The sequence below is a fragment of the Anomaloglossus baeobatrachus genome, chromosome 1, assembly GCF_048569485.1.
Source record: "Anomaloglossus baeobatrachus isolate aAnoBae1 chromosome 1, aAnoBae1.hap1, whole genome shotgun sequence".
In the NCBI taxonomy this organism is placed as follows: domain Eukaryota; kingdom Metazoa; phylum Chordata; class Amphibia; order Anura; family Aromobatidae; genus Anomaloglossus; species Anomaloglossus baeobatrachus.
The window spans coordinates 663,968,637-663,992,290 of record NC_134353.1 but is presented as its reverse complement, the minus strand read 5'-3'; the positions used below and the strand labels follow the sequence as shown (position 1 = coordinate 663,992,290).

Sequence of the window (23,654 nt, the reverse complement as noted above, 5' to 3'; positions counted from 1 at the left end):
GGGGTGCGCAGCATGGGGGATGGAGCCGATGTGGAATGCGCAGCATGGGGGATGGAGCACCATGGGGGGGTGTGCAGCATGGGGGATGGAGCACGATGGGGGGTGTACAGCATGGGGGGTGGAGTACGATGGGGGGTGCACAGCATGGGGGATGGAGCACGATGGGGGGTGTGCAGCATGGAGGATGGGCACGATGGGGAGTGCGCAGCATGGAGGATGGGCACGATGGGGAGTGCGCAGCATGGGGGATGGAGCACGATGGGGAGTGCGCAGCATGGGGGATGGAGCACGATGGGGAGTGCGCAGCATGGGGGATAGAGCACGATGGGGAGTGCGCAGCATGGGGGATGGAGCACGATCGGGAATGCGCAGCATGGGGGATGGACCACGATGGGGAGTGCGCAGCATGGGGGATGGAGCACAATGTGGAGGTGCGCAGCATGGGGGATGGAGCACGATGGGGGGTGCGCAGCATGGGGGATGGAGCACGATGGGGGGGTGCGCAGCATGGGGGATGGAGCACGTTTGGGAGTGCGCAGCATGGGGGATAGAGCACGATGGGGAGTGCGCAGCATGGGGGATGGAGCACGATGGGAAGTGCGCAGCATGGGGGATGGAGCACGATGGGGAGTGCACAGCATGGGGGATGGAGCACGTTTGCGAGTGCGCAGCATGGGGGATAGAGCACGATCGGGAGTGCGCAGGATGGGGGATGGAGCACGATGGGGAGTGCGCAGCATGGGGGATGGAGCACGTTTGGGAGTGCGCAGCATGGGGGATGGAGCACGATGGGGAATGCGCAGCATGGGGGATGGAGCACGATGGGGGGTGCGCAGCATGGGGGATGGAGCACGATGGGGAGTGCACAGCATGGGGGATGGAGCACGATGGGGGGTGCGCAGCATGGGGGATGGAGCCGATGTGGAATGCGCAGCATGGGGGATGGAGCACCATGGGGGGGTGCGCAGCATGGGGGATGGAGCACGATGGGGGGTGTACAGCATGGGGGGTGGAGTACGATGGGGGGTGCACAGCATGGGGGATGGAGCACGATGGGGGGTGTGCAGCATGGAGGATGGGCACGATGGGGAGTGCGCAGCATGGAGGATGGGCACGATGGGGAGTGCGCAGCATGGGGGATGGAGCACGATGGGGAGTGCGCAGCATGGGGGATGGAGCACGATGGGGAGTGCGCAGCATGGGGGATAGAGCACGATGGGGAGTGCGCAGCATGGGGGATGGAGCACGATCGGGAATGCGCAGCATGGGGGATGGACCACGATGGGGAGTGCGCAGCATGGGGGATGGAGCACAATGTGGAGTGCGCAGCATGGGGGATGGAGCACGATGGGGGGTGCGCAGCATGGGGGGATGGAGCACGATGGGGGGTGCGCAGCATGGGGGATGGAGCACATTTGGGAGTGCGCAGCATGGGGGATAGAGCACGATGGGGAGTGCGCAGCATGGGGGATGGAGCACGATGGGAAGTGCGCAGCATGGGGGATGGAGCACGATGGGGAGTGCACAGCATGGGGGATGGAGCACGTTTGCGAGTGCGCAGCATGGGGGATAGAGCACGATCGGGAGTGCGCAGGATGGGGGATGGAGCACGATGGGGAGTGCGCAGCATGGGGGATGGAGCACGTTTGGGAGTGCGCAGCATGGGGGATGGAGCACGATGGGGAATGCGCAGCATGGGGGATGGAGCACGATGGGGGGTGCGCAGCATGGGGGATGGAGCACGATGGGGGGGTGCACACCTCCCCCCAAAACACACAGACACACACCGCCACACACGCACTGCACAACACACCACACACACACTGGGAACCACAAACACTGCCCTACACAGACACCCACACACACAGACAACGCCGCACACACACAACACCCAACACACAAACACCGCGGCACACACAAATATACGCACATACCGCACAACACACACATTGCACAAAGCATACCTCCCCCCAAAAAACACACACACACCCCACACCCACACAAACCTCGCAACACACACACACAACGCTAACTACACACAACAACATCTATATATATATATAACAAAAATCATACATTAACTACACAATACGTAAATTCTAGAATACCCGATGCGTAGAATCGGGCCACCTTCTAGTATACTATGTGTGTGTATATGAGTGTATATATATGAGTATATGTGTGTATATGAGTGTGTGTGTATATATATGAGTGTGCGTGTATATGCATGTGTGTATATATATAATATATATTTATATATATACTAGAAGGTGGCCCGATTCTACGCATCGGGTATTCTAGAATTTACGTATTGTGTAGTTAATGTATGATTTTTGTTATATAGATATATATATATATATAGAGATGTTGTTGTGTGTAGTTACCAAGTGTTTGTGTAGGGGCTGTACATGTTCTGGGTGTTGTCTGGGTGTGCGGGGGTTGAGAGCGGTGTTGTTTGTGTGTTGCGTGTGTTGCGTTGTTTGTGGAGCGCTGTGTGTCTGTAGCGTTGTGTGTGTGTGTTGCGCGGTTTATGTGGGTGTGGGGTGTGTGTGTGTGTTTTGGGGGGAGGTATGTTTTGTGCAATGTGTGTGTTGTGCGGTATGTGTGTATATTTGTGTGTGCCGCGGTGTTTGTGTGTTGGGTGTTGTGTGTGTGCGGCATTGTCTGTGTGTGTGGGTGTCTGTGTAGGGCAGTGTTTGTGGTTCCCAGTGTGTGTGTGGTGTGTTGTGCAGTGCGTGTGTGGCGGTGTGTGTGTGTGTTTTGGGGGAAGGTGTGCACCCCCCATCGTGCTCCATCCCCCCATGCTGCGCACCCCCCATCGTGCTCCATCCCCCATGCTGCGCACCCCCCATCGTGCTCCATCCCCCATGCTGCGCACTCCCAAACGTGCTCCATCCCCCATGCTGTGCACTCCCCATCGTGCTCCATCCCCCATGCTGCGCACTCCCCATCGTGCTCCATCCCCCATGCTGCGCACTCCCCATCGTGCTCTATCCCCCATGCTGCGCACTCCCAAACGTGCTCCATCTCCCATGCTGCGCACCCCCCATCGTGCTCCATCCCCCATGCTGCGCACCCCCCATCGTGCTCCATCCCCCATTCTGCGCACTCCCCATTGTGCTCCATCCCCCATGCTGCGCACTCCCCATCGTGCTCCATCCCCCATGCTGCGCACTCCCCATCGTGCTCCATCCCCCATGCTGCGCATTCCCGATCGTGCTCCATCCCCCATGCTGCGCACTCCCCATCGTACTCTATCCCCAATGCTGCGCACTCCCCATCGTGCTCCATCCCCCATGCTGTGCACTACACATCGTGCTCCATCTCCCATGCTGCACACTCCCCATAGTGCTCCATCCTCCATGCTGCGCACCCCACATCGTGCTCCATCCCCCATGCTGCGCACTCCACATCGTGCTCCATCCCCCATGCTGCGCACCCCCATCGTGCTCCATCCCCCATGCTGCACACTCCACATCGTGCTCCATCCCCCATGCTGCGCACCCCCCATCGTGCTCCATCCCCCATGCTGCGCACCCCCCATCGTGCTCCATCCCCCATGCTGAGCACCCCCCATCGTGCTCCATCCCCCATGCTGCGCACTCCCCATCGTGCTCCATCCCCCATGCTGTGCACCCCCCATCGTGCTCCACAGTCACACATCAGACAGTATACATGCACACATCTGATCGCATACACTCACACACACACCCCACTTCTCCCTGTGCCCACCGGTGGGCGGTCCCAGCAGCTGTGCTGCACGCCGTGCTCCTCTGCCGACACTCACAGATCCGATCGCATACACTCACACACACTCACACATCAGAACACACTCACACACATCCGATCGCATACACGCACACACACACACTGACGATATCGCACATACACGCTCACACAATCACAACATCCGGAGATACCACATGCTTCCGGCCATGTGATCCTCCGGCAGGTCCTGGAAGGTCACTGCACGCACAGGATCGCCGCCGAGAAGCAAGCGATATCACGGTATGTTGTGAGTGTGTGGATGGGATCTGATGTGTGTGTGAGGTGTGTGTGAGAGTGAGTGTGATCTGATGTGTGTGTGTGTGTCTGTTCTTATGTGTGTGCGTGTGTGTGTGTTCCGCCGCTGCAGGACCTTGATGCGCTCACCTCGGGGCGAGAGGCCATTCCGTGTGGGGGGCGGAGCCTGGGCGAGCGGCCAATCCGTGCGGGGGGGGGCGGAGCAGAGGCGAGGCGAGCGGCCAATCCGTGTGGGGGTGAGAAGCCGAGGCGAGCGTCCAATCCGTGAGGCCGAGCGTCCAATCCGTGTGGGGGGGGCGGGGCCATGGCGAGCCCAGCGGCCAATCCGCTGTTTGTCACCGTAAGGACATGGCCAATCTGTGCGGGGGCGGAGCTGAGGCGAGCGGCCAATCAGTGCGAGGGGGCGGAGCCGAGGCGAGGCGAGCAGCCAATCCGTGCGGGGGTGAGAAGCCGAGGCGAGCGGCCAATCCGTGAGGCCGAGCGTCCAATCCGTGTGGGGGGGCGGGGCCATGGCGAGTCCAGCGGCCAATCCGCTGTTTGTCACCGTAAGGACACAATTTTGGAGCAAGACAGACAGACAGACAGAATAAGGCAATTATATATATAGAATATATATTATATATGGGTGTGTGTATATATATATATATATATATATATATATGATTGTCTGTGTGTGTCTATATATGAGTATATGCGTGTGTATACGAGTGTGCATATGTATGTATAAGTGTATATGCATGTGTGTGTGTGTGTGCGTGCATATATATGCTGTATATATATATATATATGTGAGTGTGTGTGTGTGCATATGTGTGTATATTTGTCTGTTTTTGACTTTAGGGGCCTGGGATGGAGGAACATAGGAGCCCAGGATGGGACAGTTTAGGTTCCTGGGATGGAGGAACATAGGAGCCCAGGATGGGACAGTTTAGGTTCCTGGGATGGAGGAACATAGGGGCCCAGGATGGGAGACATTATTAAATCCAGGGGGCCAGGATGGGGGACATAATTACTATATGGGGCCAGAGTGAGGAACATACATTATTGGCTTATGATGGCAAATACTGGAGATGATTACTGTAGGGGCAAATTAGGGACATTATTACTGATGAAATATAGTTTATTTTTTAGGATACTATCTTCCATGGTGGGAACAAAAGTCTGATGTAGTGTAGAAATTAGGGAAACAGTGTGGAATGTGCTCGGACAATGATCGGCCTAAGGTGACTGTGTGTTATTTTCTGCAGATGCATGTTCTGGTTGGAAGAAATGATGGCGGTCGGCGCTAGATGGAGAGGAAAAGCGAAGGTGAACAACGTCAGCTAGAGACATCACTGGTAAGTCAGTGTATTACATACACACACACACACACACACACACACACTATATACAGAACTCCTGTGTATAATGTCACTGGTGATCACTGTATTACATGTACACTGACACTATATACAGAGCTCCTGTGTATAATGTCACTGGTAATCACTGTATTACCTGTACACTGACACTATATACAGAGCTCCTGTGTATAATGGCACTGGTGATCACTGTATTACCTGTACACTGACACTATATACAGAGCTCCTGTGTATAATGGCACTGGTGATCACTGTATTACCTTTACACTGACACTATATACAGAGCTCCTGTGTATAGTGGCACTGGTGATCACTGTATTACCTGTACACTGACACTATATACAGAGCTCCTGTGTATAATGGCACTGGTGATCACTGTATTACCTGTACACTGACACTATATACAGAGCTCCTGTGTATAATGTCACTGGTAATCACTGTATTACCTGTACACTGACACTATATACAGAGCTCCTGTGTATAATGGCACTGGTGATCACTGTATTACCTGTACACTGACACTATATACAGAGCTCCTGTGTATAATGGCACTGGTGATCACTGTATTACCTTTACACTGACACTATATACAGAGCTCCTGTGTATAATGGCACTGGTGATCACTGTATTACCTTTACACTGACACTATATACAGAGCTCCTGTGTATAATGGCACTGCTGGTAATATTAATGTTATTAGTATTGTGGTTTTTATTCATAATCATTATTGTAGTATTATTCAGTCACTATGTGGTCTGGTCATGACATGTTGGTTTTTGACCCTTGTATGTGGTTGTATTCGATCACTATGTCGTGTTAATATGTGGTCTGGTCACGATATGGTGGTATTTCTCTTTTGCATGTGGTATTGTTTGGTCACCATGTGGTTTAGTCACAGTGTGGCGGTATTTCTCCCTTGCATGTGGTATGACAGTATTTCTCCCTTGTATGTGAGTGTATTTGGTCACTATGTGGTGGTAATATGTAGTCGTAGTCTGGTCACGGTGTGGCGGTATTTCTCCCCTGTATGTGGTATTATTGGTCTTTGTATAGTGGATTATGTTGTGTATGGAGGTCACTTTTTTCTTTCTAATATCAATATGGGAAAGATTATTTCCAGTAGAGATTAAATACTTGAATGTTTAACCCCTCCCTGTCCTGTGATTATTACACTGTAGCACATATGCACTTACAGAGGTTGTCTGGTGAAAACAAGTAATCACCTCTTCATTTTACTATATGGAGGACTATCTGAGGCCCATTATTCTCTTCTAAAGCCCCGTGCCCATGTTGGGTATTTGGTCAGTATTTTACCTCAGTATTTGTAGCCAAAACCAGGAGTGGAACAATCAGAGGAAAAGTGTAATAGAAACACGGGCACCACTTCTGTATTTATCACCCGCTCCTGGATTTGGCTACAAATACCGATGTAAGATACTGACCGTGTTTGGGGGGCACTTTTTTTGCAGTCATATTTTATGGCTGCAATGAAAGGGAATCTGGGGGCTTCAATAGGAGGAAAATTACATGGTAAGGGCAGCAAAGTTGGGAGGGTAATGGCTGAAAAGTTGGGAGGGTAAGGGCTGCAAAGTTGGGAGATATGCTCTTCTGTGACCCAGGTGAATATTTTTATTTATTATTATTAATTTCATTTTTTGGGGGGGGGGGGGGGGCAATTCGAAATTCTGCTATGGGGCCCCATGATTTCTATGTACGCCCCTGCCTCCAGGTACTCCGGTTTCTTCCTACACTCCAAAGACATACAGCTAGGGAATTTAGATTGTGAGACCCAATGGGGACAGTGTTCCTGATGTATGTAAAGTGCTATAGAATTAATAGCGCTATATAAATGAATAAATATTATTAATATAGAAAAGGTATTGCTTTTGCATCACTCTATTCTGAGACCTGTATGTTTTTTTATTTTTCCACTGGCTGAGCTGTATGGCAGCTTGTTTTCTTTGTGGGACAAGATGACTGTTTCAGCGATACCATTTTTATTTACATTCATCTTTTTTATTGCATATTATTCCACTTTTCTTTCGGAGGTATGATGAAAAAACATAGTTTATACATGAATACATGAGACCTACACTGGCAGAATGCATGTTAGATTTTGCCTATGGCTGGATCTAACAGGCCACCATACTTGGCCCACCAAGTGGTCATTCTTAGGCTGGTTTCACACTACGTTTATTTAACATCCTTCCATAACGTTTTTTTGCTGCAAAAGCGGATCCTGCTTTTACAGCAAAAAACGCATGCAAACGCATCTGTTATTTTGCAGGATCCTGTCACTGGATGTTTAGGGGCGGGCATTGGAGTCATGTGATCGGGAGTGAGGGGAACTAGACTGGGAGCCGGCTTCTGACAGCTGCAGACGCTCGTAATTTATCTTGGTTACGAGTGTCTGCAGCTGCTAGGAGCAGGGCTGTCTGCACACGTAAACATCGGGTAACTAAGAGAAGTGGTTACCCGATATTTACCTTGGTTACGAGTGTCCGCAGCTCTCAGGTGGGAGAGAGAGGGAGGAGAGGAAGGGGGAAAGACAGAGATAGAGAGAGAGGGGGAGGGAGGGAGGAGGAGAGAGAGACAGATCACGCGAGACTGGTTCTGTGCATGCTCAGTAGAGCAAGCAGGATCCTGTCTATCAGCACGCCAGCGTTCACCTGCGTTTGCGTGCTGTTTAGTCAGGATCCGGTGACATGCAGAAGTTGGACGCAGCTCAAAAACGCTACAAGTAGCGTTTTTGAAAGATGTTAAAAACCTGCAAGTCGCTGGATCCTCACTATAACGCACGCAAACGCAGGTGAACGCATGTTAACGCGAGTCCATTGCAAATGCATTGAAGTGAAAACGCATTTGCACTGGATCCGTTTTTCCGCTAAAAAAACGTTATGGACGGATGTTAAATAAACGTAGTGTGAAACCAGCCTTAGCCTTCCAGTGCTATGACAATCATCAGCTCCCAGTGATTTTGTCACAAGTGTACCGATGGAGGAGATAGGGAGATAGGCCCATTGACTATCAGCCTCCTGATGAACCAGGATTGGGGAAACGCGTTGAGGCATGAGAGGCTTGAGGCGGATATAAGTTAAGTGTATTTATACTGTCCCTGCTTATGTGAGGTTCTCATTGAGAAAACTGGTGACCTTCTGAATTTTCAGGAGGTTTTGTGAACTCGGGTATTGCACATTTATCACTTTATGTAATGCGCACTGCACTTTATCTTTGGTTGTAGGGGTTTACAGGGTAACAGCAAGGACAGCCGTCGGTGAGTGGTGGCGCCATATCGTACATCCAGGGTGCCAACCTCCACATCTAGGTAGGGCACAGGAGGGAGTGGACATTGTAGGGATATTTTTTCCCCCTCTCTGCTGTGCACCGGTTTATTTTATAAAATTATATTGATAAATATATATATTATATCACTGACCTTTTAATAGTATCAATAAATGTTATGTTTTAGTTAGGGATCTATGTTTTTTTTCAGTGTCAGCTGAACTGTCACTGTAGGTTTTCACACACATATGTTTAGCCCATAATGATGTATAACATTTCCCCCCTTTCTCATGAGCTCTATTAATCTATGAGCAATAAATGCATTTATTCATTGGTTTGTAGAAATTGTTGTTTTGGTGATGCCTCTTCTGAATGTCTTTTGTACATAGTCACATCTTCTTCATAGTCCTGTATGCCTCTCAACGCAGAAAGGAGGACGACGTTAGAAATCCATCACACAGGCCGCAATATATAACTCTCACACAAGAAAAGACTCAGACCAAGTAAAGAAAGTTAAACTAAGTGATATTTATTATAGTTTTGTATGTGTTATATGTATATGATTGCTACCTCTCATCACTCACGAAGAGCGTACAGCGACACTCAGGTCAGGAAAAACCCCCAGTGGAGGAAACCTGCAGGGAATCCATGGCCGCTGTACTGCCCTTCCTCCGGGCATACTAAGGGAGGTTAACACTATAAATCATTCAGTGTGTGTTTGTATGTATGTGCGGCATGTTAGTACGTGTTTATGTATTATGTGTCTTTTGTATGTGCATTCTTCCGTGCATTATACATTACCCGCTCCTTTTGTTGGTCATCCATCATGGTGTTGGGCAGCAGTATCTCCTAGTGAGAAATGAATGTACAAAAGATGTAAAAACCATAACTGTATTTTGTATTTACCTGACATACAGAATACTATTTCACAGTTTAGTTATATCTTTGATTTCCTACTTCTCTATGGCATTAATGATTACTTACCATTGGGGATATTAGTCAAGGAGCTCAACTGATGTCCCAGGGTCCACTGTTGTGTCTATCCGGCTAATGATGTTTCCATTCACTTCCCATTTGCATGGATGCAAAATGATGTTTCTGCAACGGGCACAGGACGGCGGCCTCCTCCATGGGCCATGGACTTGGAGCTCCCATGCATGCCTCTTCTCGTACCCAATAGCCCAGCTGTGATGGATACGCCGGTTTCTCATCCACACCCAATGGGAAGGGTCTTGTGCCATGATCTGGAATGATATCATATATAATGAAACTTGTCTTCAATTGACAGATATATATATATATATATATATATATATATATATATATATATATACTGCATTTTTCAGATTATAAGACACACTTTTACTCCCCAAAATTTTGGGGGAAAATGAGAAATGCATCTTATGATGCAAATGTAGCTTACCGAGAGGTGGAGAATGGGTCCTGTGCTGGCTGCAGGGGGCTGTGCTTGTTGCGGTGAAGGCTGTGCTGGCGGTGATGGGGGATGTGCTGGCTGCGGTTGGCGCTGCGCTTGGCTACGGTCGGGGCTGAGCTGGCTGCGTTGGGGGCTATGTGGAGCAGGGCAGTAGGGTGGGTGGGATGCTCTGTCAGCGGTGCAGGCTTCAAATAATGGCACCCAGAGTCGACGTGTGGAGCTCTCGGCTCAGATCTCACCTGCGCACGTGTCGTCTTCGGCTCATTGATCTCCCAGCAGTGGACTTAAGGAAAATAGCGCCTGGAAGAAGCGCATGCACAGATGAGATTTCAGCTTGTCATTAAGCCGAGAGCTCAATCTGCGCTCACGACAACTCCAGGCACCATTTCTTTGAAGCTCGTACCTCCAACAGAGCATCTGTAACACCCGACGCACTGCCCTGCTCCAGGAAACCAGCACAGCCCCCACCGCAGCGCCTGCAGCATGGCCCTACTTCAGCACCACCCCTGCCTTCTGTGTAATGCTGCACACCCCCCCTCCGGTAAGACACTACCGGAGTATAAGACGGACCCCATTTTTTTATTACCTTTTTTATCTTTAAACTTGGGGTTTGTCTTATAATCTGGTGCGTATTATAAAACAAAAAATACGGTATACTAACCAGATCACATGTGGCCCGGTCCACCCAAGCTCTGAAGTCCATCCGGAGGAGCAGCTGGTTGCGTTGGTAATGCAGCTCTTCTTTCCGCGGTTCCCAGGTTCTTCCTAACGCCCAAGCGTAGATTTCTTCACGGAAGTCAACGTCCTCTTCAAACTGGTTCGCTAAAAAGCTGAAAAAAAGACAAACGTTATGACCCATATACTTCAATATATATTGTAAGTGCAAAAGGAAGGGGTGAATATACAGTAAATGATGCCAATGATGTAAAAAACAGTCAATATGGACCCCATGTAAGTCATAAGGCCGCATAGTATGGTTCTGATCACACGTTTTGCAGCGTTATTTTTTCAGTGTTTTTACGTGTAAATTATAAACAGCTTTTTATCAAAAGCTTTAAGATTTCAGAAATCTCATGCACGTGTTGTCTTTTCTTTCTGAATTTGAGAACTGCGGCATTTTGAAATCTGCAGCATCTCAGTTGTTGAAAAATGGGCATTTTGACCGCAGCAATTTTACTTCTCAGAGAGCAGATTTTAGCTGCAGAAAACCCCCACAAGAATCATGTGTGTGAACACAGCCCAAGATATATAGGCTTTCTATTTTGTCTTTGCAGATAGAATGATACAATATTTTTTACTTTCCAATCAGATAATGCCCATAATGGCGTTTCCGTCTTTAATTGATAAATCTAATATAAAATACCGGATCCACAATTATTGAGAGTTTTACTTTAAACATGTTTTCATGAAAACACTTACAGGGATGGAAAGAAGTTCTCTCTATATTCCTCGGTGCTCAGTCCGGCTCTCTTGAAGTACACGAGGACCATGGCCAGGAGATACTAGAGGAAGAAGACAAGAAGTTACATTTTGGAAATGATTTTTTGCTGTAGATAACTGTATGTTGCTGTATTTTATGATGAATAATGTCATTCTGTAATCTGAACAGAAAGGTCACAGATTATTGTGCACCTGTAATACCTCTCTACTAGTATGTGGATGTAAAGTGTAAATTCTGGTAAATGGAACCCGTCCTCAGGATACTAGACCTTAGAAAAGGCCTTTCACTGATAATTGCATCACTACTTTGCTTGTAGTGTTTCCTCACTCTTCTCTCAGTGACCGGCCTTCCCTAGCTGAGATTCTGCACCAGGTGCCATCATTGCCCACAGTTGTCTCCTCAGAGGCGGTGGCGCATGCACAGTAAGCTCCTGATGACGATAACTAATCTGCACATGCGTCTCCCCATCGGATGAGATGACCGCAGGCAATGATGGCACCTAAGAGGTATACCATCTTGATGACAGGTTCCATGTAAAGACATTGCCTGGCTAATTGTTCTTGTATTACGTCTTTATAGAGGTACCTTGTCAGAAATCCTTAAACAGATGTCTTTTGCCAAAAATAGCTGGATATCCTCATCTCCTGGGAGAAAAGTTAAAATAAGATTATTTAGATTTAAAATATTTAATAAATTACACATTATTAAATCTGATTTCTGTAATGTTAACCCCTTCCTGATATATAATGCAATAGTATGTCAGGTCCCAGTTTGTGATACATTGTTGTGGATAAATCCGTCTCTTCTGCGTGGTAGGTACTCACGTAGGATCCAGTCCCGTAAGTAGCAAAAAGGAAATAGTTGGATAAACTGGTATTCTATTGAGTGATCTTGACCAGATACAGCACAGATGTTTCAGTATAACACAGACCTTCATCAGTGTACAGTGTAGACGATCTTCTCAGCTGGTGAGTGATAGTAGCGCTGGTGTAGATCACGGTGTCCTCCGCTGTGCGGCAGAACCGTCTGTGCTGTATCTGGTCAAGATTACTCAATACAGTACCAGCTTCTTCAACTATTTGAGAGCCAAGTATTTGCTCTTTTCCAGTTTGTGATACAAAAGTAAAGATAAAAAAATAATGTTATTTGTATCACTGTGTCCGATCTATCAAAGCATAACATTAATTAAACTTATCAGCAAATGTCCAAAGGAGAAAATATCCAAATGCCAGAATTGTGTATTTCAGTCACTGTAACACCACAAAAAGTGATCAAAATGTTGCATCTTTCCCAAATCTTATCTATAAAAGTGTCATCTTGCTAAATTGCGACATAGGCAGGTTTTTGTTTTTATGAATTTCCAATGTTTTTTTCATTAGATAATAGGAACCTGTCATGTGATTCATGGTGTCCAATCCGTGGGCAGAATGAATCATAGCCCGGCTACACGATTACAGCTAAGTATGTTATTCTCTAAAATGACGTTTCAGAAGGGATAAAGTTAGAGGATTCGGCTGCGGACTATAACTGGACTAGTCTCGTCTCCAGCTATGGTCTCTGGCCGGATGAGGAAACTTTACTGTCTCTGAATTGTTGGTGCGTTTCAGACAACAACATAACTGGAGAAAATGTATAGTCGGCCCTGATTCCTGCTGCCTGTAGTTTGGTATCACGGTAATTTTACTGACCTGGCAAATCATACTTTTACAATGCACAGAAAAAAAAAGAATAAAACACCCAAAAAAAATAAAAAGCACAGAAAAACAATATCAGAATTACGTGTTATTGTGCAATTTCACCTCACTTGGAATTTTGATCCTGTTTTCCAGTACATTTAATGATAAAGTGAATCTTGATATTCAAAACTACAATCCATCCCTCAAAAAAACAAGTCCTCATATGGCTATGGGGATGGAAAAATTACAAAGTTATGGCTGTTGGAAGAAGGAAACATAAAAAGCCCAAAAACATAAAATCACCATGTTATGAAGAGGTTAATGTTGATGGACTATTCATAGCAGCGTCCACATCACTGGTTACCCAGACAGAACACTACATATACAGGTGTGGCCATATCCGTCCTGTACTGCTGCTCACTCCTATTCACTTCAATGGGACTCAGATGTAGTGATATGCAACATCAGCCACGGCACAACCGTATGGTGTAAAGCCAAGGTAATCAGCGAAGAGGATCTTCCTCTCACTAGAGTACTGAATTATCAGCACCAAGCTGATAGATGGGGCTGTAGAAGTCAGATCCCCACTAAACACGATAACCCAACAGTCAGGAAATGTTACCAAGTAGATTAAAGAAAGCAGCCCGTTCTTCTTGACGCAGGTTAAGCTCCTTCATCTTCTTTCGGCAATTTTCTATCATGATGGTCTGTGAACTGTAATATTACAGTAGATATTTCAATCAGATATTCCAGTGTTATAATATAAAAATACAGATCGATATTAATTAATAAATTTACAATTAACCCCTTCATGACATCTGTCATATACACATGAGGGGCATGTTTGGTCCATAAGGGGAGTTAAAAATTATATAAAATTATTAAATAAAGAGAACATTTGAATCACTCCCATTTTATGCTACTAAATAAAATTATGTACTGTGTATATATATATATATATATATATATATATATATATATATATATATATATATATATATATATATATATATAGCAGGTGAAATAAGTATTAAACACACCACCAATTTTCAGTGTTTATGTGAAAGAATTGGCCAAAATCACACCTGAGCAATGCATGTTACTAGTTTCTCCATGCAGGAGGCGTTTTGAAGCTGCCATAATCAACAAAGGCTTTAGTATTAAATATTAAATTTCCACAAGCGTGTTCAATACTTTTTCCTGTGTGACTTCCCATTATTACACATTACTAAGTTTATGGACATCTATGGTCTCCTTGCCTGTGTGGATTGGATGGGTTGTTACCTACATCTGGTGAGAAATACATGTCAATAGCACCTATAGAAATATATTTAGTTTGAAAATTGGTGGCATGTTCAATACCTATTTCACCTGCTGTATATAACAAGTGTGCTGTTTGTGTTTATCTTGAGGAAGAATATAACAAAACGTACGTTAAGGCTCCAGGAATTCCACTGATCCACTCGTCTCACACATTTGTAAGTTTAGATCTTGGAATTGTTATTCTCTTATGTCTTTTACACATCTGTTTCTGTTTCACCACTTAGTCATGTAGTTTTTTTGTCCAGACTTCAGGTCTATTGCTTAGTGCAGTGTGATTCACATGGCTTTGACACATGAGGAGCAGTTCAGGTGTGATTTGAAAATCTACTTATACCATTGCATTGAGACTGATGTAGCTATTCTACTCTGACATTTGGTCACTTCTATTTATTGCTTATGGCTTTTGATACCTTAATATACAGTATAAACCCAAGCTGTAGCCTTGTAAATATACTGCCAATTGTTGTATGCAAATTATATATCACTGTTACATGGCATTATATATATTACCCTCGATGACCATTATTGATGGTGATTTACTTATTTTTTTGAGTCATGCAATTCATATTGTCTCTGTTGGTATCATTGAATTTTTTTGTATTTTTCAAGTAGATTAATTTCCTGTTTCTATGCATCAGCAGCTATTTGTAAAAAAGCTTTTAAATCTGATTTTAAAATTTTAAAATATTAGTAATAAAAATATATTTTTATAGGCTCAATATACTCAATGTTTTTTGCTTCTTCTATGGATTTATATGTGACACCCTGGACTAGCCAGGTAGTCACAGATAGACCCCCACACTACACCTGTCCCCCAAAAAGGTGCCATCAGCCAACCATAAAAACCTAGTCGCCTCCCTCAGTGCTTAATGGACACACCAGCGGGCGGAGCCAAGCTGTTGTCCACGCCCACCGAGAAGTCCAGAGGGCCTGAGGCAGGAAAAACAGTAGTCAGTCAGTGAGGAGTGAGACTGAGTTCAGTAGTGAGAGGAGTCTGACAGGTGCTGGGGTTGAAGCCCGGGCACCTTTGGCTAGGAGGCAAATGGTGGCCTTAGTCTGCAGGAGCCGAGAAGATGGCTCGGTGGAATCCTGGCCCGCCGGTACCGACCCGGGGAACCGACTCAGAAATCGAGCACACAGGGGGGTACTCAGACCCTGAAACAAGGTCCAGAATCCACTGGACTGAGTTAATTAACTGATTGCGGTCTGGACTATAGGTCCTTTCCCACCCAAGTCCCGACTGAAGACAACAGCCCAATGAGGGGGATAGAAAGCCACCGCACAGGCAGAGAGATCACACGGGCCAGCGTCTGCGGGCAAATGGGCTCTCCCAACATTCACAAAGCCAGGGAGCGGACTCTCGTCGCTGAAGTGCAGACAGCCCAAATACACAACACGGTGCAGGAGAAAGGCTAAGATCACTGAACCGGGTGGGGGACCAGACACAGCCGGCTGTGGGCACCGTCCACCATCAACTTGTGTGTGTTAATAACAGTGAGTACAACAGTGCCCTCCGGCCGCGCACCACCCTGCACCGCACAGCTACCCCCAACGGGTCCCGGTGCCATCATCCCTGCCGACAGAGGGGTTAACATCTTGCTGCACTACCATCTCCCCCAGGTGCCCCGTAACTGCAGCGGTGGTGTCTACCTTCACCACATCCCGTGGGTGGCGTCACGAACTCAAGCGCGGCTCCGGCTGTGCAACTACCTCACATCCCACCAAAAGCGCCAGCATCCCCTTTCAGAGCGAAGTGACCCCGGGTCCGGAGGCACTCGAGCCACCCAACGAGCCCGGACCCGAGCGGCTTGGCTGCAGCCGAGTGCGGGGCGGTACATTTACACATTAGAAAAATAAAAATCTGAAAATTGTGACGTGCATTTGTACTTCACTCCCATGTCACTACATTTTAAGACCACCTGACCTTTCACAACAATTACTGCTGTGAGAATTTTGGGGTATGTCTCTTCCACCTTTGTAAATCTAAAGGCTGACTTTTTTACCCATTCTTCTTTTGCAAACTAGCTCTTGCTCAGTGAGATTGGATGGAGAGTGTCTGTGAACACAAATTTTCAAGTCTTGCCACAGATTCTCTGTGGGATTTAGGTTTGGACTTTAGGATCATTTCCTGCTGGAAGGAGAACCCTATTCCCCAATCTTAAGTCTTTTGCAACCTGCAACAGGTTTTCCTGTATTTAGCTCCATCCATCTTCCCATCAACTCTGACTAGCTTCCCTGTGCCTGCTGAAGTTGCTGAAGATGATGCTGCCTTCACCATGTTTGACGGTGAGGATGGTGTTTTCAGGGTGATATGCAGTTTCAGTTTTCCACCACACATAGCATTTAGCATTTATCCAAAAGGAGTTCTACTTTGGTCTCATCTGACCAGAGCACCCACTTCCACATGATGAGGCCAAGAAGCAAAAAGAAAGGGCAATAGTTTCAGCCTCTAGACTTGCAAAGCTGGCAGAGATATACCTCACAAGACAGGCAGCAGTAATTGCAGTGATAGGTGGTCCTATAAAGTATCAGATTACAAGGGGCTGAATACAAATGCACCTCACAATTTTCAGATACCTAATTTGAAAATCTTTAGAAAAACATATATCATTTCCTTTCCACGTGACAAATACTTGATAGATTGTGTTGGTAAATCACAAAAAATCCCAATAAATCACATTTAAATTTGTTAGTGTAACGTGAATAAAAAGTGGAAAAGTTCATGGGGTATGAATAGTTTTTAAAGGCACTGTACATATATAAATAAATATGTGGTATTGCTGCATCCTTAAAAGTTCAATTCATCAAAATATAAAATATGTCATATATAAAGTGAAATCAGTAAATCAAAACATTGGAAATGTAATTTTTGGTTGTTGCATCTCTGCAAAAAAATGCAATAAAAACTGATCAAAATATCATAAATAAACAGAACTAGTGTAAGTAAAAAATCCCTCAGCTCGGCTGCAAATAAGGAAAGGAACAAAACAGACCTCACACGGCTCCATCCATGGAAAAATGACAAAGAAAATGGCAGCAAAAAAAAAAATGTTTCACAACTTATTGAAATTTTTTTTCACTAATTAAATATTAAAAAATAATTGACCTTATTCTCTGTAATTGTGCTAAACTGGAGACTCATGTTGTCAGGACACTTTCACTATACAGATAACCGTAACACAAACCCATAAATAATGGCAGAAGTGTGATTACTTTTGTAATTTCACCGCACTAGGATTTTTGTTATACTGATTCTCCAGTACATTGTAGGGTAAAATGAACAAGGTCAATAACATTATATCTGTTCTTGGAAAAAAAATACCGGACAGCGTATTTTCACCTATGTGGATGGACGGGGAGAAAAACAAAAATGGCTGAATAAAAATTGTCTGTGGTGTGAAAGAGTTTATAAGAAATGTGACATTGCAATGTAAGTAAGATACATGACCCGACCTTAGTGCTGTCATCTTGGAAGAACAGGAAATGGAAATATAACTGATGAGTGTTGTGCCATAAATATCATATCAGATAACCTCTAATGAATAAGTTTGGACTCTATATGGGGGGATTATAACATTAATAAATCTCACGTCTCTTCTTCATAAAGAGCGATCTGCTCTCTCTTCCTCTTCTTGCTCATCTTTTCTTCCTGGGAGTCTGAGAGAGAAGAGAATATCCCCCTGAACATCTTTCAGAGACCCATATTACCATGAGCTTGTAATATAAGAGCTGGACCTGCATTATATCATGGGCACAGCTATAGGCAATACACAGGGTTGGTGTCACACCCCAGGCCCCGATGTTGGAGGGAGCCCAATAGTTACATGAAATGGCTTATGGTGTATGAGGGCCCTGCTACATATGGTATTGAGGCCCATGGGTTCCATACTTCAGCATCATATAGGTATACAGTATATTGCCTCATGGTGTATGAGGGCCCTGCTACACATGGTATTGAGGCCCATGGGCTTCATACCTCAGCATTATATAGGTATACAGTATTTTAGCTCATGGGGTATGAGGGCCCTGCTACACATTGTATTGAGGCCCATGGGCTCCATACCTCAGCATTATATAGGCATATATTGGTCTCTTTTCTGGCCTAGTCACAAAGACTGACATTGTGTACTTAATTCCAGTGTACAGTCGTAATGAAGGGATCCCTGAATGATGCCCTAAAATCATTAAGAAGTGTGCGGTACCTGATGTATTCGGCGCATCTCCTAAGTTGTGTTGCCCTTCCCAAAAATGCTCCTCCAATCAGAAATGGCAGTAGCATTCCTGGAGTATGGAACGCCGGCACTTTTGCTTAATTTGATAAGCGGGCACTGCATGCCCAGTTTTGCCCTGCCTTCTCCCAGCTCTTCCCATTTTGGCAAAGCTTCTTTAAACTTGCATAAAATTTCTAAATGCACAACATTATTGTGGAACATTGTGTTTTAATGTTTTATGCCAGCTTTCTGTTGAAAACACTAATAAATCTTATCCTTTGTGTTTCCCTATTAAATATAAATTCATATTCAGTAATTACATGATATAATAAAAGTGCTATAATTGTATTTGTTCTGGAAGATCACAGTTCAGCCACCCTGGACCCTGTCATTTCACATAACCTCTATATATGTTCTGCCCCTCTCCAGTCCAATCCCCCCAAAATGCTAATAACCATGAAATAATAATGAAGACTAACACCAAATTACTGGGTGATTCCCTATTGTCCTACATCTTGGATCCATTCATCAGACAGAATTGGGGAATTTTAATACCAAAGCGGCGTACATGTATGAACCTTTTTACATGATCAGCTGTGGTTGGTTTTCTGAACATAGTTGCAATATGGGCACATGCACTTTATGGATTAATGAGATATAGGAGAGAAATGTTTACGTTTAACCAACACCACCGCCATCACAGTTCTTATTACCCCACTTTACGCCCATCCCTATCCCAGCAGTTGATACATCTGTGCCTTGAAATAGGATATATGTATCCATTGTTTTCCTATCCAATGTTGTCATTATTTTTTTATTTTTTTTTGGGGGGGGATATTTGATCCTTACCACTTGGAGATATTATATTTAACATTTGAATAAACATTCCTTTTGCATGTTATACTCCTTGTTACTTTGTTTTTAGAATTGGGGAATGGAAAATCTTTGAGTTTATTAATAAAGCCCATTCTCTTTCTTTGGTAAACAGCTAACTGACATTGGCTCTGGATGCCATGGAGCGGTAATACAAGGTAATAAATGATGGTAATTTACCACTGATGACTTGAAGACAGTTGGTGTTATCTTCCAGAAGATGTTGATGTGCAGTAGGGTGTCTTCTTCCTCCAAAAATGTAACAACGTTCGCTAAATCACTTCTGAGAACAAAATGAAGCCTGTGCTATCTCTATAAAAGCAATAGCAGAGTGGCACCAACTGACAGTTTTTTTCTATTTTTATAAAGAAATTCTGCGATTCTATTGGTTGAAGCTTGCAGCACCCGCCATGATGGTTTATTCTCTAGCAAATTTAAAGAAAAAGTACGCTCAGATAATGTAATGTTGAATATGAAAAATGAGGTGTCCAATTAAGTAAATTAAAAATCTAAAGTTATCTTTATATTTTCTATCCTTCTTTTTATTGCCATTGGTGGGTGCCATGTTGTTATACAGTGGAAACCAGAAGTTTACACTATCTAAAAAGACACATCTGCATGTTTATCTCACTATCTGACATGAAATCAGAATAAGCCTTTCCTGTTTTAAATCAATTAGGAACCAAAATTATTTATATTTGCCAAATGCCAGAATAATGAGAGAGAGTGAGAATGTTTTAAGGCATTTTTATTACTGCAAAGTGAAAAGTTTACATATATTTCATTAGTATTTGGTACAATTGCCCTTAAACTGTATGACTTGGGTGAAACGTTTTGGATATCCTCCCACAAGCTTCTCACAATAGTTGGTAGGAATTTGGGCCTATTCCTCCAGACAGAACTAGTGTAACTGAGCCATGTTTGTAAGTTGCCTTGCTCGCGTCTGCCTTTTAAGCTTTGCTCATATATTTTCAATAGGACTGAGATCAGGGCTTTATGATGGCAACTCCACAACATTGACTTTATTATCCTTAGCCACTTTATAACCAGTTTAGCAGTATCCTTTGGGTCATTGTACATTTGGAAGACCCATTTCCACCCAAGTTTTAAGTTCCTGGCTGATGTCTTGAGATGTTGCTTCAGTATTGCCACATAATTGTCTTTCCGCATGATGACATCTATTTTGTGAAGTGTGCCAGTCCCTCGTGCAGCAAAATAATCCCACAACGTGATGCTGCCACTCCCGTGTTTCACAGTTATGATGGTGTTCTTAGGCTTCAAAGCTTCTCTGTTTTTCCTCCAAATGTAACTATGGTCATTATGGCCAAACAGTTAATTTTAGTTTTGTCAGACCACAAGACATGTCTTAAAAAGGTTTCTTCCTGTGTGCATTTGCAAATATTAATCTACGTTTTTTATGTTTATTGTGGAGTAATTGCTTCTTCCTGGCAGAGTGGCCTTACAGCCCATGTTGATAAAGTACACGCTTAACTGTGGATAATGTCACAATCTTACCAGCTTCCTCCACCGTCTTCACAAGGTCTTTTGCTTTTGTTCTTGAGTTGATATGCACATGTCTGACCAAAGCACGTTCATCTCTGGTACACATAGCGAGTCTCTTCTCTGAGCGTTATTATGGCTGGACATTCACATCTTGTTTGTACTTGCATACAATTGTTTGTACAGATCAGCGACGCACCTTAAAGTATCTGGAAATTGCCCCAAAGGATGAATCAGACTTGTGCAGGTCAAAAGCCTCCAAAGACAAGACATCATTTTATGCGCTTTCCAATATTAATTTTTTTAGTGTATGTAAACTTTTTACAATCCAATTTGACCTAATTTGGGAAAGGTTTATTTTGATTTAATATCAGCTAGTGAGAAATATGCAGATATGTCTATTTTAATAGTGCATGTAAACTGGTTTCAACCATATGTCATTTCTTTGGCTAATGTTCAATCAGCATTTGTATAAAAAGTGTTTGTGCCAAGTTTACCTAATTTGTGCCAGATTCTCAAAGTTGATATATGGAAATATTTAACTTGGTATGAATTAGTTTAGGAGGCTTTACCTGAAGTTTGGAGTTTGATTACCAATCCTACATTTTCCACTTATGTGGATGATAATATGTGTGCAACCTCTGTGTTTTTCCACCTCCTCTTAGATTTTTTTTTTTGAAACAACCTCTGTGAGCGGTATGTCACATTGACTGACAAAGAGCAGGGTCTGAAGCGAAGAGCACCCCAGCATGGATGACTGTATGCAGAAAGCCTGAAAGAGAGACGTCTAATGAGCAGGGTCTGAATACAAGAGCACCCCAGTATGTACGACTATATACAGAAAGCCTGAAAAGAATAATGGCCAATGAGCAGGGTCTGAAGAAAAAAAGCACCCCACTATGGACAACTGTATGCAGAGAGCCTGAGAAGAATGACGGCTGAAAAGAAGAGCACCCCAGTATGGACGACTGTATGCAGAGAACCTGAGAAAAAAATATTTTGGTTGGCTTTCCTTTTATAGAACATATTTTGTTAAAGTATATCTGTTTTATTAAACACTTGTAGTCCATACTAAGATCCTCAACATTGAAATTGCAAGAAGAAAAAGTAATGGAATTAGGGACATCTCAGGATTTATAGACATGTGGAAATAGAAAAAATAGAAACAAAATATTGAAAATATTTTTTCTCACTATCGAGTATGAGCACCATACGCAAAAATAAATGCACTTCCACACCTTATCATGCTGTCAATGAGAGTATTACTGGTCATCTCAAGATTTTTCTACCATGCTGTCTGTACTAGGGCGCACACAGGGCTGCCATCAGGGAATTATTACTGTACCTCGTGTAGGGGGTCCGTTGAAGAGTGGGGGCCCGGCCCGGGGTAAATACTTATCTTTATTAAGCCCGCGGCAGGACGGGCCCCGTCTCTTCACTAGGCCACAGTCACAGAAGGAGCAGAGGGGCCCTGCAGTGTCGCTTCACTTCCAGACATGACTAATTTGTATGCGAAGGGGCGGCGCATGCAAATTAGCCATGTGCTGGAGTGGGGGCAGGGTGGTGAGGTCATCACTCTGAGACCTCATTACACTCCTGCAACAGGGGCTGAGGTGGTGAGGATGCGGCAGCCAGCGGGGACAGGTAAGCGCTGTTTGCCGAAGATGATCGCCGGGGGGGCCCGCTGATCTCTTCTGGGGGGAGCGCTGATCTCTACCGGGGCCCGCTGATCTCTGATGGGGGGGCACTGATCTCTGCTGGGGGAGCCGCTGATCTCTGCCTGGGCCTGCTGATCTCTGCTGGGGGGAGCCATTGATCTCTGATGGGGGGGGCTGATCTCTGCCCGGGCCCGCTGATCTCTGCTGGGGGGGAGATGATGTCTGCCCGGGCCCACTGATCTCTGCTGGGGGGAGCCACTGATCTCTGATGGGGGGGGCGCTGATCTCTGCTGGGTGGAGCAGCTGATCTCTGCCTGGGCCTGCTGATCTTTGCTGGGGGGGGCGCTGATCTCTGCCTGGGCCCGCTGATCTCTGCTGGGGGGGGGCGCTGATTTCTGCCCGGGGCCACTGATCTCTGCTGGGGGGAGCCGCTGATCTCTGATGGGGGGGGCGGGTGTTAATCTCTGCCTGGGCCCGCTGATCTCTTCTGGGGGGAGCCGCTGACCTTTGCCTGGGCCTGCTGATCTCTGATGGGGGGTGCTTATCTCTGCTTGGGCCCGCTGATCTCTGCTGGGGGGAGCCGCTGTTCTCTGCCTGGGCCTGCTTATCTCTGATGGGGGGGGGCGCTGATCTCTGCCCGAGGCTGCTCATCTCTGCTGGGGGGGGGGCGCTGATCTCTGCTGGGGCAGACCACAGGCCCGCCGACCCCAGCTTGCTTTAGCTAGATCAGGGGTGGGGAACATCCACCCTGTGGTCTCCTGCCTCCCCCTGCTGTGAGCCTACTGCCTCCCTCTGCTGTGAGCCTCCTGCCTCCCTCTGCTGTGAGCCTCCTGCCTCCCTCTGCTGTGAGCCTCCTGCCTCCCTCTGCTGTGAG

At 45.5% G+C, this 23,654-nt stretch overlaps 1 long non-coding RNA gene across 1 annotated transcript in view; it reads left to right on the top strand.

The window, feature by feature from the left end:
- Positions 1-22,316, top strand: part of LOC142297480 (uncharacterized) — a 24,039-nt gene extending 1,723 nt beyond the window's left edge. Inside the window, exons 2-5 of the long non-coding RNA XR_012751769.1 lie at positions 5,271-5,360; positions 14,632-14,693; positions 19,738-19,780; positions 21,788-22,316. This is a non-coding gene — a long non-coding RNA (uncharacterized LOC142297480). The remainder of the gene's footprint in view (positions 1-5,270; positions 5,361-14,631; positions 14,694-19,737; positions 19,781-21,787) is intronic.
- Positions 22,317-23,654: the final 1,338 nt, after the last annotated feature.